Here is a 6,044-nt window from a genome sequence, read left to right as displayed (position 1 = left end):
AAAAAAAAATGCCTTTTCTGAACTCCTTAGTCACCAGGCAAGCACATGGTGCACATATATACATGCGAGTAAAACACTCATACACAGAGAATAAAATAAATGATTTTCAAAGAGAAGAAACCCAAAGACGAGAAGGGAATTCGTGGCAGGCAGCTTTGGGTTACATTTATTTATCACATTGTAGTTTCGGTCTTGGTGTTTCCTCTCTGTGCTCCCCAGGGTAGGAATTCAGCCGTTCCCTCTTTCATATAATGACCCATGCAGAATCAGGAACCAATCATTTCTGGTACAGTGGATCAGCCGTTGATATTTGTGACTCCTGAGAACCAACACTGTTCATCCCTATGCTCACCAGCTGTAACCTGTGTTCTCACACCATGATAGAGGGAGCTTGGGCTTCATCTTAACCTTGCTGACAGTTTTGGGTGGTGTCCGGGATTAATTCCAAGGTTTTATTCACGCTAGGCGAGCACCCTACCAGTGACCTACATCTTCAGCCCTCTTGGATTTCTTAATGAATTCAAATCGATACAATAAATCTTGGTTACTCAAAATATTCCCAGAATTGAGGCCTATGGTGTACAAGCGTAATCCTTAAACATTGAGTCAACCTCATACACCCATCCAGCTTCCCAGATGATAATACTCAGGATGATATTTCACTTAGTTCATGGGGAATACAGAAAAAGAAATAATAAGAAAAGCAATGCCAGGAGGTTGGAACCAGCCTCTAAACACAATGAATTAACTAAATATAGCAAAAGCGCATGAGTGTCTCCATAGTTACAGTCAAAAAACAGAAACAGGGCTTGGAAGGCTTAGGACGGCCTTTTCACTACCACGAATGCTCACTGACAACATCGATGACTGTTCAAGCCCGTGGTGCCGCATGGTTGGTTTCATCCAATTTCCAGTTTATTCTAAGTCACACTTGGCCCTACGATGACAATTGCTTCACTGAGATGAATAAATGTACATCTTGTTCAGGGAGGAGAGCAGGTCTTTTATGATTCATTAATAGAATTTTGGCAGTTCAGGATTTAGATCTGAGTTATGACTAAGGGGTGTGCTGATACTTCTTTCAGAAGTACTGTCATAGAAACTGAAGATTACAGCCGGGTTCTTGGCAATGGGACTGGCAATGCGGTTTTGGCCTTAGGTGGTACCACATAAAGGTTAAGCATCAAGAGTGCACCAAGCAAAAAACTGAGCTTCAGACTTTAAATTTACTTACCTGCTTAGAACTCACCCAGGAATCCATCATTCTGGGTTCTTTGATAAACGTGTCACATAAAGCTTGCATATCTGCCCTTATGTTCTGTATCACCAAGAAATATGTCACATGGCCCAGTTTTTACATATTGAATTGATGAGGTTCTATTCTCAGGTGTCGGAGGAGGCAGTGTTTGCTATCAGGAGCTTCACGGTTAATGTTACATATGATCTGCTCCTATTTCGAAGGCTGTGACAATCTGGAAATGTTGGAAATTTTAAATTCAAATCTAACTTATAACTAGGATATTGTACTAATTTTTGCATGTCTACATCAAAATTACTCCTTTTCCTTGACAGAGAACTTCATTTTAAAAATCATTTGAAAGGCAGGCCAGCTCGAAGGTTCAGTGGGTAAAGGCATTTGCTGCCATGACTGATAACCGAAATTTGATCCCTGGGAGTCTGGCATGAGTATACACACACACACACACACAACCTGAGTGTGATATTTGGATCTTTGGCATGTACACATACATGCACACACAACCAGAGTGTTATCTTTGGGTCTTTGGCATGTACACACACACACACACAATTTCACACTTTTTTAAATGCACAAAAGTTGAATCTCATGTATCAGATCCTGGATTTTATAGGTTGGCTGCAGTCTGAGTGAAAGAGACCATCAACTACCCTGAGACTATTTTCCACGTTGCTCCTGTGATGTGCAGCTCTTTGGTGGACCTGTTTGGCAATGCTGAATCGTTTTTGCTACAGCTGCAGATTACCTGTGGTTTTGAATGAACTACTGTGTGTGCATTGTCTATTTGATCCCCTCTTACTGTTGGGAAAACAGCTGGCGACCAGACATCCTGCTGCTCAGAGCCCCAGGCCTTGAGATATTAATAGGAGGCCACAGAAAGCATCTTCATGAAGTCACCTGTGGCATAAATGGCCAAAGGAATGGAACTAATCAGGAGGACCTGATTTAAAACATAAGCGGGCAGTTTGTAGCCCATGTGTTTTCAAATCCCAATAACTGCCATTTGCCTTTAAAAAAAAAAATTAGCTCTTTCGAGTAGAATTCAGCCAGGGAAGGAAAACAGCCAGTTTCCAATAAGAAAACAGAAAGACAGCCTTCAATAGCTTGGGGCAGTTATTAGAATGAAATATTTGTGTAGTAAAGCAAGAGGGAGCATCACATAATTTACATCCAATGCTTTGGTTTTTAGCAAAAGACATGGGAGTAGATGGTTAAGGGTATGTGGATGAGAGATGGCAGCTAATAACCATACAAGGTACTTTCATATGTTTTCCATCATGGCTAATCACTTGTCCTAAAGCAAACAGGGATATATCGCACAAGCATCGTTCCAAACATTCTTCCTGTTCCCACTTGGAGTAAGGAAAATGGATGAGGAAAGGAGATGTAATCATAAAGAATTGATGCTTTCATTCTCCAGATGAGGCAATGGGGGTAGAAGGCTTATGTGACCTATCTAAGGCCCTTGATGTAATGTCTGTGGTATAATAGGGCCAAAGAATTCCTAGAAATGGAATTACCTCGTGATTCTCCATCTCCCAGTCTGTAAAAGAAAAATATTCTGGAGAAAGAATTTCCCCTTAAATGTAAATTAGTGTTACTGAGCAGAAGAAAAAATAGACTAATATATATAACATTCATTATTGACGACACACTTGAACCCTTACTGCACTGTGCTTAGGAAACTCTTATGTACCTGTAGGCACTTGATTTCTCAGAGCTGAGCATGCGCACGGCTTTTGTTGTTGGCAGTGGTGGTTTGGGGTTTTTGGGTTGGTTGGTTGGTTGGTTGGTTGGTTGGTTGGTTGGTTTTTGGCTAAGACAGGGTTTCTCTGTATAGCCTTGGCTGTCCAGGAACTCACTCTGTGGACCAGGTAGCCTTGAATTCACAAAGATGTCTGCCTCTGCCTCCTCAGTGCTGCCTAATGGTGGATTAATGCCTTCCAAGTGGACTAACGGTGTATGCTGCCACCACTACCCAGCTTCTTCAGATGCTTAATATTCAATATGGACTGAAGAGATTTCTCCGTTTCCATAAGGGCCCTCTGATCCTATCTTGAGAAATTTTATCTAACCACAGGTACCAATTCACATAAAGAAACAACTGAGCAAGTGTGCATGCTGTTCCTGTTCATGTAATATAACTGATACATCCCCTTTAGGGGACTTTTCATCTTAATATGCCACCCTACTAATTTCGAAGTCACCATCTCCACTCGAATCCAAGAATGAATCTGTCAGATACAAGCAACTTCTACTAGCCTTAGAGATTCTATCAGGAGCATGTGCCTTAACATGTTGAAAAAGTGCCCCAAATCTGATAGGCTTTATAAATATTAACATATAAAACAACTCACTCCTAAGGAGCAGGCTTAGAAGCTCTCTCATCTTATTCTTTAGCACAGTGCTTAATCTCTCACAAGAGTCTGTTTCCTCTGATGTAGAATGGAGCTAATAATAGTCCTTTGCCTGCAGAATGCTGGTGTGGACGAAGTTTGATGACGCACTTCAGTGACACTCCACACAGTGCCGGGGCCCCTAGACAGTAATGCCTCGTATCCATTGACAGTGCCTCAGACTTCATTCCACAAATTAAAAAACCCCCAAAGACATAAGCCCGAGGCAACGGAGAAGGTAGAAGGGCAAGCCACAGAAAACACATATAAGAATGCGGATGACTAGTCCAAACGAAGTAAAAATGACGAATGGGCATATCTGTTCCCAAAACAGAAAAGGCCTTAGACATAGGTGGGAGCATTTCTGCTATCTTTGCTCAGTAAGACGGACATAAAATACTTCTGAGTGACAGTACAAAGGACTTACATCATACAGAAGAAAGAACTGCAGCGGAAGTTGTGGGAAAAAATGAACTGCATTCAGACAGAGGAAGAACTTAAAAATGAAGGATTGTTTGAGATTACAATAGATGTACCACACATTACACCCTTCCCTCTCCTCCCTCCAGATCCTCTCATCTACCCCTCCTTGCTTACTTTCAAATTTACAGCCTCATTTTTCATTGATTGTTATTGCCTATATATTTCTAAATATATTCCTGATAAACAGTGTTTGTGAAGGAATGCTCTTCCAAGATGCCAGATTATCCCCGTTTTTCTGCACATCGAGATGAGCTAACACATGAAAGAAAGCGTGACATTTTAGCACCAATACCTTAAGCCAGGGCAGAGCTGGAGACTACAAATGTAACCTCTTTTGTTGAGTATGTTGCTTATCAAAGAAATGTATTTTTTTTTTATTATTTGTTACTCCTGCGGCAGCTTGGGGGTGGGGGGGAGGGAAGGGTCACATAAACGTTGGAACCACAAAGACCTGAGCTCAAATCCTAGCTGATCTTCCTACCACATGAACATGGCAATCTCAACAACACGGTTCGTCATTGGCACCCAATACATAGAAGCATCAACAAAACTCCCTAGAAAGCTGTAGATGCTTTAAATATCCATTCTGTCCTCGATTGTCTGCCTAACCCCATGCAGGTTTTCAGAAGCTTCGATTACAAGGATATAGTGCATTGTTGGTTGAGACCCACTCAGTGGAAGATGTTTATTCCTCAATCCAGAACAAAGCTGCAGCACGGTTTGGTTTCATCTCTAAGTAAGAAACTCTCTGACAATGGAAGTGGACAAAGGTGAGCATCACATACTGAGTATATAAGGTTCTCTATTCAGCAGTCATGCTAAGAATGGTTGTACTGTTTGCGTATTCTCTTGAAGGAAACCTCACACTTTGGCTATAAGACGTTCTTACAACTCATCTCAACACTTGGGAGGCAGAGGAAAGCTGATCTCAGAGTTTGAGGCCACCCTGGTCTCCAGAGTGAATTCCAGGACAGCTGGGGCTACATAGAGAAACCCTGTCTTCAAAAACCAAACCAAACCAAAATAATAAAATAAGGACTTCCTTACAACTTCTACAAATGTCTCTTCTTCACCTGGTTATGAACAATTTGAAATCATTTTTGAACATCCTAGAACTATATGAATTAGGATAAAGCATAGGGCTATAACAAAAAGACCCAAAACAGAGAATTTACAATCAAACCGAAATAAATTCTTTTTCATTTCCATATATGAGGAATTGATAGGACAGTAATGTAATCCTCAAAATATGGCTCCCACTCTAGGATATAGGCAAGTCCAACCAGTAAGAAGGGTGGAAAGTTGAGAAGGACAGGTGTACAACCCATAATACTCACACATGCTTTAAGTCACAACCCATTAGCCAAATTTAGTCACACCGCCATATTAGTTACAAGGGCGATTGGGAAATGAAGTGTTGTCCTGAAAAGCCAGCTGTCTAGCAAAAGCTCAGAACACAAAGCATGATGGGAGTATGTCTATAGGGGGACACTAGCAATGTCAGCATCACAGAACTGAAGTGGGGAATGACCTCAATGCCATACAAGTAGCAGACCTCAGAATCTGAAATGTGGTGTGGTATTTACAAACACTGCTCAGTGAGTAAAGACCCTGGCAGTATAGGAAGAAGCACAAACCTTCTTGTTGATGTAACAGAAACCCGAGTCACTGCATGGTGCTGGGGCCAAGCTACATCTGCAAAGATCTTAATATGCTGACCTAGAAGAGTTAAAGTGCAGCTGTGTTGGGATGCAGAAAGCACTTAGCATCGTTCTTTTAAAAATTCAAAAGTCAAGGAGAGAGCACCCTGAACAAGCCTGGACTAGCCTAAAGAAGAAAAAGCCCCACTGTGACTCGGAGTTCATAGCTTATGAAACACCAGGCCAGATGAAGTGATAACACCCTAT

The sequence above is a fragment of the Arvicanthis niloticus genome, chromosome 22 (genome assembly GCF_011762505.2).
Source record: "Arvicanthis niloticus isolate mArvNil1 chromosome 22, mArvNil1.pat.X, whole genome shotgun sequence".
In the NCBI taxonomy this organism is placed as follows: Eukaryota; Metazoa; Chordata; class Mammalia; order Rodentia; family Muridae; genus Arvicanthis; species Arvicanthis niloticus.
This window is presented reverse-complemented; position numbering follows the sequence as displayed.